At 46.7% G+C, this 15515-nt stretch overlaps 1 pseudogene; it reads left to right on the top strand.

Moving 5' to 3' along the window:
• The first annotated feature begins 1080 nt into the window (after positions 1-1080).
• LOC125541772 lies at positions 1081-15371 on the top strand (annotated as a pseudogene).
• Positions 15372-15515: the final 144 nt, after the last annotated feature.

Here is a 15515-nt window from a genome sequence, read left to right as displayed (position 1 = left end):
TACCACATCGGAATATCCGGGATGGATGTTCTTCAAGTGCAAAAAAATGGGGTATGTGCTTCTTTTTGATTCGGTTGTTCACCGGATTGAGCGCAATCTCGGTAGCTCATTGTTTGCTCAAATTTGTGTGTAGGATGGATGCAAGTTTTGGTATTGGAAAGAAGAACAAATCGGTTTATTGATAGAACGAAATTTGATAGATGTTCGTGCACTCATTGCTAGAATAGAGGTTACAAATGAGATTAGATGTAAAACAACGTATACTTCTTTAGAACCAAAGAAAATGTGCAAGCTCGAGAAGCCGCGGATCAACAATGAAGACATAGAGAAGATATTAATCTAACTAGTGAGAGCAGTTACGGAAGTTGAATATCTTTTAAAATCTTTAGTTATGGTTCTTATTTTCTTTGGTCTTGCTATTCTAACGAAAAATTGATGAATTATGTACTACAATGTATCAAAATATTGTTTATGAAATAAAAATGTGTTTTCAGTGATAAAAAAATGTACACATAGAAACTCCGGCCGGCCGTGACGGACCACATGTGTTCGCGCGTTGAATGCACGGCTAGCGCATCCAATAAAACGGCTGGACGCTGCCCCATTATCCTACCCAAACGGACAAAATTCAGACAAAACAAACACCCGCTTAAACTGTGCGTTGAAGTTAGCCTTAAAGATTGCATTGAATGGGCGACGTCCGGCCGAATTTGGGCGGAGTCGTCCGAACACTCTATGGACTGAAGGCATCCGACCGGTGATCACCGTTAAAGATGCCCCAAGGTCAATGCGTTTATTTAAAGGAAAACGAGCATCGTTTCTGACGTGATCGGTGCATTTGTCCGTTGGTCCTGTGTAAGATTCTTGTACGAGATATACCTCGAAACGAAACATATATGTTCTTGTAGAGTACTAAATTAGGGGTTGACAAGCTTGATGAGGATGCATGATAGCTATCTCGATTTAGAAACAAGCGGTACCATGGAGCTATCAAAGATTTCCTATTCCTTAACGATAGCGACAAGCCAACATCCAGAAAGGTTGCCACAAAAGGGAGCAGGGGCCGGAGAGTCGAAGGATATGGCGACGTTTACCGCTGCAGTCCGACATGTTCTGGTGCTCAACCAGCCGACGGCCGAGCCATGGCAACAACTTTCCCTGCACCTACACTCTCAGCGTCGACGATGTGGTAATCATGATCTATCAAAACAACAATACATATTCCGTTCCTTAACTTGTTGTTGATTAGTGTAGATTTGATCCTTCGATTTTAAAACCAAACAAGCCCCCTAAGGTTCTATGAATCGAGACGACCGGGAGGCGGAGACGAGGCCACCAGAGGCGGCCGGACTACCGCCGCTGGCTCTTCAATCCCGTCCCGGCGGCCGTGCAGCTACACATCAGATCCATCCGGTGTCTCCTATTACCCTAGCGGCGGCGTCGTTGGGCGGAAAGGAGGAGCCGACGGGATCGGGTGGCGCTCGTGGCGATCTGCCGCGCGGTGAGATCGGACGGGTGGAGGCGCGATGGGTGCAGTGGCGGGCGTTTTTCTCCGACGGGAAAGATCCTGTCATTTGGATCGAAGGGCGTCTTCGATTTACTCCGCGCTCGCGATGGATGGCTCTCCTTGATCTGGAGAACGACGTCCTCGCTGGCGATTATCTCCCGGACGGCGGCAAGATTGAGGTTGGTTTTAGATTCATTCTCGATTTTTATGAAGTGGTCGTTGGAGAATGTATGCAGGTGGATGTACAACCGAAGTCACTGGAGGACGGAGCCGATGGTTCATGCAAGACCGGGAGGGCGGTTTTGGGCGCTTCTGGAGAGTGATGACGAGGAGGAGCAGGTCCAGGGCCATATCCCCATGAAGAATGCCGGAGTTCCCCTGGCCTTGCAGATCGCTGGTTCGTCGCCGGAGCCTAAGATCAAGACCGAACGGCGGCGCTCATCATCTCAAACTTCTAGACCGGCCATGAAGCCGTGGAGCGGTCCAATTCCTAAGGTAATGCGAGAACTGGTAGTGTTGTCAGACTTTTTGCCAAAAAATTGGTCTCTTGTCACGCGGAAGAAGAAGAAAGCACGGCGGCCGCCGGTGGCGCAGGCGCCGGAGCCGGTGACCGACCGTTCGTGCGTGATTCGGGCGGAGCGGATCTTGCGTTTGAACGATCTGCTGGGACCTGACGGACTAGAGAAGGTGGGCCTCTGTGCGGGTGCACTAGCGTCTGGGCCGTCGGGTGAGGGAGATTTGGAAGTGGGCGGGCCAGGATTAGCGGGGCTAAAGGCCCAGGCAAAACCGGCTGGCGTCGAACGGGCTGTGAGGCTTACGTGCATGAGATCGCATCGGTCGGCGTGTAGTCGCATGCACGTTTGGGTCCTCTCTGCCGAAACGTTGTTATCGCTAGGGTTCACCGCCGCGGACGGATCGGTTTTCCTTCGGCTGTGCGTGGACGAGCGAGGCGGGCATCGGGCGACTCTGGCACGCTTGTGACGACGGCAGGCGAGAACGAGATGCCGCCCAAGGCTCAGCCATCGGCGAAGACTCAAGCGGCGTCGGGGGCCCAGACTACGGCTGTGCCGGCTGCTGTGGCGCCAGCGCGGGCTGCGGTTCCTGCTGCCAGGGCTGCGGCGCAGCCGCCGCCAGCAGTTGCGCCCCCTCTGCCGCAGCGTTGGCCTAGACAGATGGCTGGCGGGCGGGGTGGTGCTGCCAATGGCGTAGGTGGCCGTGGTTCGGGCGCATTTGCAGGTGACAGCCGCAACCCACCCCCCCTGTGGTCAGTGGGGTGATGATGGCTACAACGCTTACGGACATGGCTTTCATCGCGGTTCGTCGTCCACCGATGGTGGGCGGGGCTATGGTTGGAATGATCACGGTGCTACCGGTCGAGGGTTTCAAGGACCACCGGGGAATTTTGTTGAGGGTGCGGTTGGCCCGAATAATCGATTCCGGGGACGCTACCGAGGTGGTCGTGGTGGTCACCGGCGGCCTCCTCCTCCGCGCAACCTGCCCGTTGCCTCAGGGCAGGTCACGACACTTGAGGAGATGTCCACCGATGATGCTGGTCTTACTCAGGCTGTGGTGGAGACGGTTCGGGCCCTCGCCGATGTGGCAGTACCGGTGACCACTCAGCCTGATGATGCTGCTTCCGACAAAGGTTCGAAGAAGGCCGGGGGTGACAAGCCGTCCAAATGGGCGACTAAGAAGAAAAAGCTGCTCTGTTACCGGTGTGGTGAGACGGGACACTTTATGGTTGATTGCTCTGCTGAGTTATGTGATATTTGTCAGAAACCGAAACATGTGGCGGCGGAGTGTCCGCTTCTTCTTGGGCCCAAACCGACGGTTAACATCTATGGGCTTTGTTGTTCTGAGTTGATGTTTTTTGAGACACCAAGTGTGGCTCCGGTGGCTCCTGCCATTGAAACCTCCTTCCCTGGGGTGGTTAAGGTGGTTAATGGACCTCTCACTGAAGCTCAGATTATTCAGCAGTTGCGGGAGTTGGCACCGGGGAACTTTAACTGGTCTCTTGTGAAGTTATCAGAACAGACTTTCAAAGTGGACTTTCCATCTAAGGAGGATCAGAAGAGGATTCTCAAGTTTGGCATGAGTAGAGTTACCAGCACAAGTTTTGTGTTACAGTTCGATGAGTGGAAAAAGAAGGAGCCTCAGGGTATGCCGCTGACTCAGATTTGGGTTCGTTTTTCGGGGGGGCCATCTGAACCTCTGGATAACTTCTTGGTCACATGGAGCCTGGGATCCTTGCTCGGTAAGACGGAGCAGGTGGATATGCCCTTCACGCGTGCTCATGGTGTGGCGCGCTTGCTGGTTAGTGTGGCTAACATCGAGTTCCTACCAGATGTGGTAAGATGGACTTACGAGGGCATTGCTTATATGTTGGATGTCGAATATGAGGACCCTGATCTGTTTCAGGAATTTGAGGAGATTCATCATATGGATACTTCTGAGGGGGGAGGTGCTCCTGGGAACCAGGGTTGTAGTGCACAAAATGATGGTGACAAGGCTTCCGGGCCTATGGATTCGACTAAGGCAGGAGAGTCTGCTCAGGGGAAATCACCGACTGTTCCGTCTAATATGTTGCAGCTTGGATCCGTAGGAACTTTTTCAGCGCCTTCTCGTCTTTGGAGTGATCGCGTGGATATGGATGATCCGTCCGAACATTTTGCCGCCGGTGATTACGGGGCATGACTCTGTTTTGATCTTTGACGGACCGGGAGGAACCACTGGACAGCAGGTTCATGTTACTCCTCCTTCATCTCTGTTGCCTAGGATGGAGGTGACGGCCTCGCTGGACGCTTCGGCGGATATGGGCGGTCGGGAGGACCCGCCCTCTTGTGCTATGTCTGCACCGACCTCGAGGGGGCCCAAGGCCTGCACGGTGGCTAGGGGCTCCTTGGGCTCTCCGGCGGGTATGGGTGGGGCATGCGGGCAGGAGGCCCGGTCCCCTGTGATGCTGACGGCGGCGGCGCCCACGGCGGGCTCGGCATTCATCTCCACGTCACCGCGCGCGGGCGGAGGTGTGGCCGTGTAGGAGGCCGCCGTCACTCCGTGCCCCGTTGCGGTGGGAGGGTCGGGTGACGCGGCCGTCTCACCGGCTTCCTCTCCGGAGCACCGCGCGAGGGTTTCCCCGGTCCCTGCGGTTGGCGGGTCGCCCGTGGACAGGCCGTGGGAGTCGTCGCCGTTTTGTTCTCCTGCCCCGGTGGCTACGGCCCGGGGCGCCGCTGTTGGGGGACGGGCAGGAGGCCTTTCCCCTAGCAGAGCTTCACGCAAGGAGGTCATCGCCTTTGGCGGTATCCCGGATCCTGTCTCCCAGGGGAGGCGGGTCAGCGGGAGGCTGCAGGAGCAGCCTGACGTTGATGACATGCAGCTCAGGTGTGCTTTGAGGGCTGCCAAGTTGCGTGACGTCGAGATCTCCACCGGTATGTCTGTTAATAAGTCGAATTCCATTTTGCATTTTACTAATGATGAAATTATTCATAATGCAAATCAAATAGGAGTTTCACTTGGTAATAATGATATTGAGATATCTAGGTCGGTTAACGACATTCTTCATTTGGAAGCTGAACGTGCGGTAGATATGATTCGTCACATTGCTGCAGTTAAACCTATGAACGACTCGGAGATAGATGCGCTTGGGGTTAGGGTTCTTGATGGCTTGTGTGCCGATCTTGACCCTGCATTACCCGAGACGAAGGAGGACACCAATCCTGAGACGTTTCTTCATGTAGATGAGCCCTTGGTGCTAGAAGCAGAGAATGAGGGTGGTGATCAGGCTGATGGTCACATTAAGCCAAAACGGACGTGGAAACAGAAGGTTTATCCAGCCTCGGCAGCGCGTAGGAGTGCTAGGATACGTACTGCCAAAAAATTTCATGATGAATTATGAGAGGCATTTTCTGGAATAGTAGAGGTCTTAGAGACTTGGCTAAAAGAAGGTTTCTAGCGGATGCTTCTCTTGAACATCATTTGGATTTTATTGCATTGTCTGGGACTGGAAGAAGCAACTTCACTTCACAATTTCTTGCCACTTTGTCCGGGGGGGGGGGGGTAGATTTTGACTGGCATTGCCTCCCCCCTCGAGGAAGATCCGGTGGGGTTTTACTTGGGGTTAAGTGCGAAACGTTGGAAGTTCGGAGTGTAGTTTTGGGGGAGTTTGCTGTCAAGTTTCGAGTTAGAACTAAGGCAGATGGGTTTGATTGGGCTTTGGTGGCGGTTTACGGAGCTGCGCAACCAGAGCTCAAGCCAGATTTTTTGGTGGATCTGGTTCGTGTTTGTGGTAACAAACAGCTTCCTCTCTTAGTGGGGGGGGGGGGGGATTTCAACATTATCCGAAGAAAAGAGGAAACGAATAATGACAATTTTGACGGCAGATGGTCGTTTATGTTTAACACTATTATCGAAAGCTTGGATCTCAGAGAGATAGAGCTCTCGGGTAGGAAATTCACTTGGGCTAATTCGTTACCGGTACCGACGTTTGAGAAACTTGACCGTGTCCTAGCAAGTGTCGAATGGGAATAGAAGTTTCCTTTGGTAATAGTGCAGGCATTGACACGAGGTGTCTCTGATCATACACCATTACTAGTCGACTCCGGAGTTCAAACTTTTGTGGGAACAAGAACATTTTCTTGTTTGAACTTGCTTGGTTTGAAAGAGAAGGGTTCCTCGAGTTGTTAGCTCGGGAGTGGGCTAAAGACTCAGGAGGAAGGACACCCATCGAGCGATGGCAATGCAAGATTCGTCATCTCCGAAGGTTCCTTCGTGGATGGGCTAAGCACATGCATGGGATTTATAAGGCGGAGAAGGAGAGACTTCTTCTACTTATTCAAAACCTTGAAGTTAAAGCAGAAACTTCTATCTTGGATTCCAGTGAGTTGGAAACAAAGATAGAGGCGGAGATGCGACTTAAAAAGCTTCTTCGCGAGGAGGAATTGAAGTGGGCGTTGCGATTAAGGTTCGCAAAATAGTACAAGGCGAGGATAATACTCAATTCTTTCATATGATTGCTAATGGGAAGCATCATAAAAAGAGAATTTTCCAACTAGAACAAGACGAAGGGACGATAGTTGGTCAAGACAATCTGAAAGTCTACATTACCAATTATTATAAGTAGTTTTTTGGTCCTCCGGAAGAGAATTTTGTGTCGTTAGATGAGTCTAGGGCTGAGGATGTTCCTCAACTTGAGACTGCCGAGAATGAGCTCCTGACTGCTCCTTTCTCGGAGAAAGAGATGTTTGAGGCCATTGCACAAATGGAGAATAACAAGGCTTCAGGACCGGATGGGTTTCCGGCGGAGTTCTACAAAAAGTGCTGGCATTTTATTAAGGAAGATTTGATGCCCATGTTTCAGGAGTTTTTTGAGGGACAGCTTCAGTTGTTTAAGCTGAATTTTGGAACGATAACTCTTCTTCCTAAGAAGACAGAGGTTGTTCGCATTGAGCAGTTCAGGCCTATATGTTTGCTTAATGTGAGTTTCAAAATCTTCACCAAGGTCGGGGCGAACAGACTTACGCAGATTGCGCACTCTGTAGTTCATCCGTCCCAGACTGCTTTCATGCCTGATAGAAATATCCTTGAAGGGGTTGTTGTCTTGCATGAAACGCTCCATAAAATCCACTCAAAAAAACTTGATGGCGTAGTTTTTAAAGTGGATTTTGAAAAAGCATATGATAAAGTTAAATGGCCTTTCCTTCAACAAGCTTTGCGTATGAAAGGTTTTGATCCGGCCTGAAGAAACCAGATTGATTCCTTTACGCAAAAAGGGAGTGTAGGGATTAAAGTGAATGACGACATAGGACACTATTTTCAAACACACAAGGGGCTAAGGCAAGGAGACCCGATGTCACCGATCCTCTTTAACATAGTGGCTGATATGCTGACTATTTTAATAAGTCGGGCAAAGGATGCAGGGCAGGTAGGTGGCCTGGTTCCACATCTAGTTGACGGAGGGATATCCATTCTTCAGTATGCTGATGATACTATCATCTTTATGGAGCACGACTTGGCGAAAGCAAGAAACATGAAGCTGCTGTTATGCTTATTTGAACAATTGTCTGGGCTCAAAATTAACTTCCACAAGAGCGAATTGTTTTGCTTCGGAAGAGCAAATGAGGACCAGGAAACGTATAAACAATTGTTCGGCTGTGAATTGGGTTCATTACCGTTTACGTACTTAGGTATACCCATTCATCATCGTAAGCTGACTAACTTTGAGTGGAAATGCATCGAGGATCGTTTTGAAAAGAAACTAAGCTGTTGGAAAGGGAAGCTCATGTCATACGGAGGACGATTGATTCTGATTAATTCGGTCCTTACCAGTATGCCTATGTTTCTCTTATCCTTTTTCGAGGTTCCAGTGGGTGTCAGGAAAAGGTTAGATTTCTACCGATCTCGATTCTTTTGGCAGAATGATGAGCTTAAACGAAAGTATAGGCTTGCTAAGTGGGATATAATCTGTAGGCCGAAGGACCAAGGGGGTTTAGGTATTGAAAATCTGGAAGTCAAAAACATATGTCTCCTTAGCAAGTGGCTATTTAAACTGTCGTCTGAGACGGAGGCTACTTGGGCACAGATTTTGCGTAATAAGTATCTTTATGCTAAAACCTTGGCCCAGGTGAATGTGAGGCCTTCCGACTCACCTTTTTGGAAGGGTTTGATGAGAGTCAAACAATTCTTTTTCAACAAGACAAAATTTATTGTCGGGAATGGTGCTACTACGAGGTTTTGGGAGGATACGTGGCTTGAGGAGACCCCCCTTGAGGGGACTTCAATATCCTACTTTGTACAACATTGTGCGATGTAGAGAAGCGTATGTTGCAACTGTTTTACAATCCACTCCCCTCAATATTAGTTTTCGAAGGACGCTAGTTGGAAATCGTTGGGAGGCCTGGCTCCATCTTGTTAGACGTTTAATGGAAGTCCGGCTGTCCCAGCAGCCAGATCAGCTGTATTGGAAACTTACTAAGAACGGAGTGTTCTCGGTCAAATCAATATATCTGGATGTCATAAACTCTAGCGTCATCCCTTCCTCGATACACGTTTGGAAAGTAAAGGTTCCCTTACGAATCAAAGTGTTTATGTGGTTTGTGCATAAACAAGTCATTTTGACTAAGGATAACCTGGCAAAACGCAACTGGGTGGGCTCTTCTAGGTGTAGCTTTTGCGATCATAACAAAAACATCAAACACCTCTTTCTCGATTGTCCGTTGGCTAAGATTCTGTGGCGGTCGATTCATATTGCGTTTAATATTAATCAGCCCACCTCTATCCAACATGTTATTTGGAACATGGCTTGATGGGGTCGATTCCGATACTGCAAGACACATTCGTGTTGGCGTTTGTGCTTTATTTTGGGCAGTATGGAACTGCAGAAATGATTTAGTCTTTAACAGATCAACAAACATTCACTTTTTGCAGGTTATCTTCAGGGCCACGGCGTTCATCCGTATGTGGTCGCTACTCACTCCGACGGAGGCCAGGGAGCGTTTGGTTACTGCGTCTACCCGATGGGAGATGGTAGTTCGGGATATTTTCAACCGGTTTGGATGACGGTCATGTAATAGGATAGGCATGTAGTGCTCCTATTGTATTTGCCAGCCGGTTGTGGCTTTGGTTTTTAGCTCTTTTGAGCTTTTGTTTATTTTCGCACCACGTTACTTGGAGACTTTGTTACTGGATTATCCTTTTAATAATATGAGCCGTATGCATCTTTCTGATGCAGAGGCTGGGGTAAACCCCCTTTTCGAAAAAGAAAAAAAAAGTTTGGACTTTGGAGTGATGTTGAACTAGAAATTTAGGCCGGAAATTTCTTCATGCGTACTACATCTAATAGTGATAATGTGCTTATGTTCATCATTTTAACTTAATATTCCATATGACTTGGATGTTCTTTTCCACTTGTCATGCTTGATATTCAGGGCTCGTGCTAAGTACCAAATCTCCATCATATCCTGAGGCGGAAGTGCATGAATGGAAAGGTGGTGAATACACACGACACACGGTGAGCTTATATACATATGAAGTAACTCATTTTGAGCTGAATAATCACTATTACGCACAAGCTAACAAACATACCTATTGAACTAACCCTGAACAGAACTTCCTACAGGATGAACCAACCCAGATACAACAGATGACCAATGACATAAGAATGGCACTGGGTCATTGGGCGATGCTGAGACGTCAATGAATGTTTCAGCCTACGACACGGCGTTGGTCGCCCTTGTTAAGAACCTTGACGGAGGAGATGGACCGCAATTCCCCTCGTGCATCGACTGGATTGTTCAAAATCAACTACCAGATCCATGCAAAAAAAATCAGATTTTTTTCCTTTTTACATGTTATATCACTTGACTGAGACTTCACTAAGTCCTAGTCGACTGAGACCTAGCTAGCCACATCCCTTGTATTATAGTCTGTATTTTGAAGGTGTTGTCAGGTTTTCACCCCATAGTACACTTCGCTGAAAGTGTACAGGTTCTTTGACAGTGTTTGAACTCTCTCCCCCCTTTCTCCGTTCTTGACTGTCAAACTATTGTTGTATTTTCGTTATGCTTAGTAAAAGAAAGGGGCGTGCATTGCTCGATGCAGAGACTGAGGTCATTCTCCTTTTCAGAAAGAAAAGTAAAGGGTTGGCCTGCTTAAAAAAACAGATATATCAAGCCCTCAACATCTTTTATTCATTTTTAAAGGAAAGACCAAATGTGTAATTTAGAGATGACCATTTCTGTTGTAGGTGTGTCATTTATCCAAGAAAATATGAGCAGGTTGGTAGAAGAGGAACAAGACTGGATGCCATCCGGCTTCGAGATTAACTTCCCAGCCCTCCTAGAGAAGGCCAAGGACCTAGATTTGGACATCCCGTATAATCACCCTGTTTTGGAAGAGATATACGCCAAGAGGAATCTAAAGCTCTCTAAGTATGCATACCTACACCCCTAAACCTGGATTTCATTTGTACATTGATATGTAACTAAGCAATCATCTTTTTTTTTAGAAAAGGGGGATGACCCCCGGCCTCTGCATCTGGTCGATGCATACGGCCACTTTATTAATTATTATCACAAAACCTTACAAAGCCATACAACAGCAAGACTAAAGCCACCGTCTAAGCAACATCTGTCGCTACACCTATTCAAATGATGAAGGGGCGCAGATAGCCTGGGCCTAATACCAAACAGACATCGCAGCCAAACCTAAACATCTAAGACCTGAGGTCCCAACCAAGACGCCTGCCGGGTATGGGGCACCTACCAGTCCGGCGCACTCCTCAACCAGGACGCCTGCCGGGTATAAAGCCGCTGCAGCCACCTGCCACAAACACATCTTCAGAGCTACCAGAACTAAGCAATCATCTGAATCAAATTGTAGGATACCTCTGGATGTACTACACGCCGTACCAACGACACTACTTTTCAGCGTGGAAGGAATGGCAGACTTGCAACTGGACTGGGAAAAGCTACTCGAGTTGCGTTTTCCAGACGGCTCCTTTCATTCCTCTCCTGCTGCCACAGCTGCTGCACTCAGTCACACCGGCGACAAGGAATGTCTTGCATTCCTGGAACATCTCGTCAGAAAGTTCAAGGGGGGAGGTAAAATCACTACTTCTTGCACAACCAGCACGAATGCACACTTTTCCCTTTGTATTGGCCCATACTAATATTGCCATTCAAATGAATTCATTTTCTTTCAGTGCCCTGTTGCCACCCTATGGATACTTTTGAGCAACTATGGGTGGTCGATCGGCTGATGCGTCTGGGGATATAAAACCACTTCACAGCTGAAATTGAGCAATGCTTAGATTTTATTTACAGGTAACTTGAACTGGGTCCTAAAATACATTCAGTCAAGATTTTAGCCTAACTACTTGTCCGGCCTATATAAAACTAGTTACTCCCTCCTATCCAAATTAGTTGACGCAGCCTCTATACAATACTTACATTGTATAGAGGCTGCCTCAATTAATTCGGACTAGAGGGAATAATTAGCCTGGCCAAACCATCAAAGTATCATAAGATATTATCAAATATATATATGACCCAACCATACATCTTCTCAGAACCTAGTAATTAGGTCATTGCCTACCACAAATGTCCATTTGTAAACGAATTCATTCTCGACTCCCATGATACCTTTCCAGAAGGGTGAATTGGTTGATTCAGCCTGATCCTCAGCGAGAGTTTTAGATTATAGGTATTTATTCCTAGCAAGTCCTATCAAACTCTGTTCTTAGTAAGGACTCTCTCCGTTCACTATTATAAGATGTTTTAGATATTTTAATATGAGATACATACAGACCGAAATGATTGAACAAACACACTAAACGTGTTTACTTACATCCGATGTTTGTGGTAGACATTGGGTCGCTCAAGGTTTACCTACACACTAAAACGACATTTCTCTTCTCAAAATGAGTGAACAAAATATGTTTTTGTCTCTCAAGTTCCCCAAAAGAATAGATTTGGTCCCTCAAGGTTTTTTGGTAGACGTTTGGTCCTTCAAGTCTCAAAACCAGATAAGTTTCGTCCAAAACCAGATTTTGAACATGTTGACCGGGTTTGACCGATGAATAGTAAATTCAAAAAATAGCAAAAAAACTGAAATTTTGTGGCAACCAAGAAGCTTGGGTGTGCTAGGCGTGTGAAAATTTGTGTGGTGTTTTGACATTCAAGGAGCCCATGGCAAAAAAAAACAAATTATGGCTTAAAAAGCCAAAACTTGTGTTTTTTTGCTAGAGCTCCTTGGGTGTTATTTGACCACAAAAATTTACATGCACCTAGCACACCCAAGCATCTTGGTTGTCATAAAATTTCAGAATTTTTTAAAATTGTTTCCTATTTTATGAATTTACTGTTCATCCGTCAAACCGGGTCAACGTGCTCAAAATCTGGTTTTTGACCAAACTTATCTGGTATTGAGACTTTTGAAGGACCAAATGTCTATTAAAAAAAATCTTAAGGGACAAAATCTATAATTTTGGGGAACTTGAGGGACCGAAAACATACTTTTCTCCTAGAAAAAAGATGGAACATCTTATAATAGTGAGCAGAGGGATTATCTTAACAGACACTTATTTCTAATCTCTATATCCTCCACCCCTAGACCTCCTTGCTCCTTACTCCTTACTCCTTAGGACGACTTATCACATCCCACCTAGTCAGGCGGAATTTACGCTTATGTTCAACTTTAAAAAATAGAACTTAAAATAATTTGGAAGGCATGGATGCTAGTTTGAGAGGAGCTATATGTATACACTTTGAACAGCCGCTGGACTCAGAAGGGACTAGCTCATACCGTGCACTGCCCAATCACGGATATTGATGACACGGCCATGGGTTTCCGTCTGCTCCTTCTGCATGGCTACGACGTCACTCCATGTAACTACTCCATCTAAATGGTGCTTTGGCATGCAACTATGTTATGTTGGATCTACTTTGACTAATGTGCATCTACAATAATGCAGCCGTGTTTAAGCACTTCGAGCAGGACGGCAAGTTCTTCTGCTTCTCCATGGAGATGGAGACCAACCACGCATCTGTCACCCCAATGTACAACACATACCGTGCTTCTCAGCTCATGTTCCCAGGTGATGACGACGTTTTGGCACGGGCTGGGTGCTATTGTCGAGCATTTCTCAAACAGAGACATGCCTCCAACAAGTTGTATGACAAGTGGATCATCACCAAGGACCTGCCAGGTGAGGTATGTGCCAACCAACTCTAGTTATTTGTAAGCAATTCAGCCAGACCATTGACAATAAAAATTGCCCAAGCCATTGCCATGGATATCATCACTCTTGGCTGCCGGAACATTTGTTGCAAAGAAATGAAAAAAATCTTCAGAATCCAAATCCAAACTTTGTTTCATTCAAGGAGATTTGAGCATTCTCCGTCACATAATTAGGAAGAAGCATAATACTTGCTTCCAAGCTTGGATAGCATCCAAATTCTGATTTTCTGTCATTAGGTTGCCTAGAGCTGGTATTGGTTGACCCATTTTTTTCATTAGTTAAGTTTCCTATTATTTATCCCCCCCCCCCCCCCCCCCCCAAGCCCCCCCATATTTTCTACCATACTTATTCTGAAAATACCATAGAATATTTTTTCTACTGTTTAGAGCTTCAGAAAACAACAGAGTAATATGCAATTCTATGGTGCCTTGTACTACTTGTAAAAACAGGTCGAGTACACATTGGACTTCCCCTGGAAAGCAAGTTTGCCCCGAATTGAAACAAGGATGTATCTTGATCAGTATGAAGGCAGCACCGATGTTTGGATCGCCAAGGTCCTCTACAGGTAATTACCATCCTATATATGCACTCTCTGTCTCAAAAAGCCTGTCTCTTGATACAGATGTATCTACACATTTTGGGACATAGGTAATAGTATTCAGCTAACTTGTGATACTAGACCAATCGTTAATAGAAATTTCTGGTGGCCAAATATTGGTCACACCCTTGGTTCTGACACTTCAATTTTTCAGAATGGATCTTGTGAGCAATGACCTGTACCTTAAAATGGCAAAAGCTGATTTCAGAGAATACCAAAGGCTTGCCCGACTTGAGTGGAATGGCCTCAGAAAGTTAGTAGAGGCACTTTTGCCACCTCTATCCTCAAGTTCAACTAATTAGCTAGCACATATATACGTACATGACAAGTATTCTTATTCCAAGAGTGCTTGCCTTTGCCTGTATGCGCAGGTGGTATTTCAGGAACCACCTGCAGAGGTATGGTGGGACTCCAAAGAGCACTGCGCGCTGACGACCTACTTCTTAGCCGCAGCAAACATCTTCGAACCAAGCCGAGCATCAGAACGTCTAGCATGGGCTCGCATGGCGGTGCTTGCCGCGGCGGTGACCTCTCGCTTCCGACACACAGGGTATACAGCTTGGTAGTTTTCCTTCTCCGGAATTTTGTTTTACGGAATATATGTCTAGATTTGGCGGTACGAGTTGGGGATGCCACAATCGCGAGGTGTTCTACGTGGATGTTTTTTCTTTCTTTTTCCTCTTTACAAGCTAATTTATTCGGTATTCTTAATAATTAATAATATACAACTGCTTGCATCACTCGATAAGAGGCCGAGAATATTTCCCTATTTTTTTTCATAAAAAATGTAACATGTGCCTGGCTGTGTGCACGCATTGCAGTTGCAGGGGACCAAAGGATTCAACGGAGAACCTTGAAGAGCTTATCGACCTTGTTTCCTTTGACGACGCTTCCGGCAGCCTTCGTGAAGCTGTAAAATTCATCAAACCCTACCCTTAGATATATATATACAGCTGGTATTATGATGTTGATATGAAGCAGCCGAGCTTCTTTTTTCTTTGGTAACTGCAGTGGAAGCAATGGCTCATGGCATGGACTGCAAATGGGAGCCATCGATCCATTGACGGGGATACAGCACTGCTGCTGGTTCGCACAGTCGAGATCTGCTCGGGAAGGCATGTCTCCGCCGAGCAGAAACTGAACCTTTGGGACTACTCCCAGCTCGAGCAGCTCATCTCTTCCATCTGCCGCAAGCTTGCCGCAAAAGTTCATGCTCAGGTGCGTATGTACATGCATCGTATACCCTGAATCCATGTATACGTGTACGTTGCATACTTGTATGGTATCTGTAACAAAAAAATGTTCGATTCTGAGAACAGAATGGTGGAAGTGTGGGTACAGAGGACTTGGACCGGCAAGTTGATTTGGAGATGCAAGAGCTGTCTTGGCGTGTTCATCAGGGTGCCCATGGCATCAACAGAGAAACCAGGCAGACTTTTCTCCACGTTGTGAAAAGCTTCTACTATTCGGCTCATTGCTCACCTGGAACAGTTGATGGCCACATCACAAAGGTCATATTCGAGGATGTCATCTAGGATGAACCACCTTCTGTCCTGTCTATGTTCCTGTTGGTGAAGAAATAAATTGTGCTTGTGGAAACAAATCTCACTGTTAATCTGCCGCTCTATCCAGTCCAGATAATGTCTAGACATAGTTATGTATAGATCTGGTCCATCTGG

This window comes from Triticum urartu, chromosome 2, assembly GCF_003073215.2.
Source record: "Triticum urartu cultivar G1812 chromosome 2, Tu2.1, whole genome shotgun sequence".
Lineage (NCBI taxonomy): Eukaryota > Viridiplantae > Streptophyta > Magnoliopsida > Poales > Poaceae > Triticum > Triticum urartu.
This window is presented reverse-complemented; position numbering and strand designations above follow the sequence as displayed.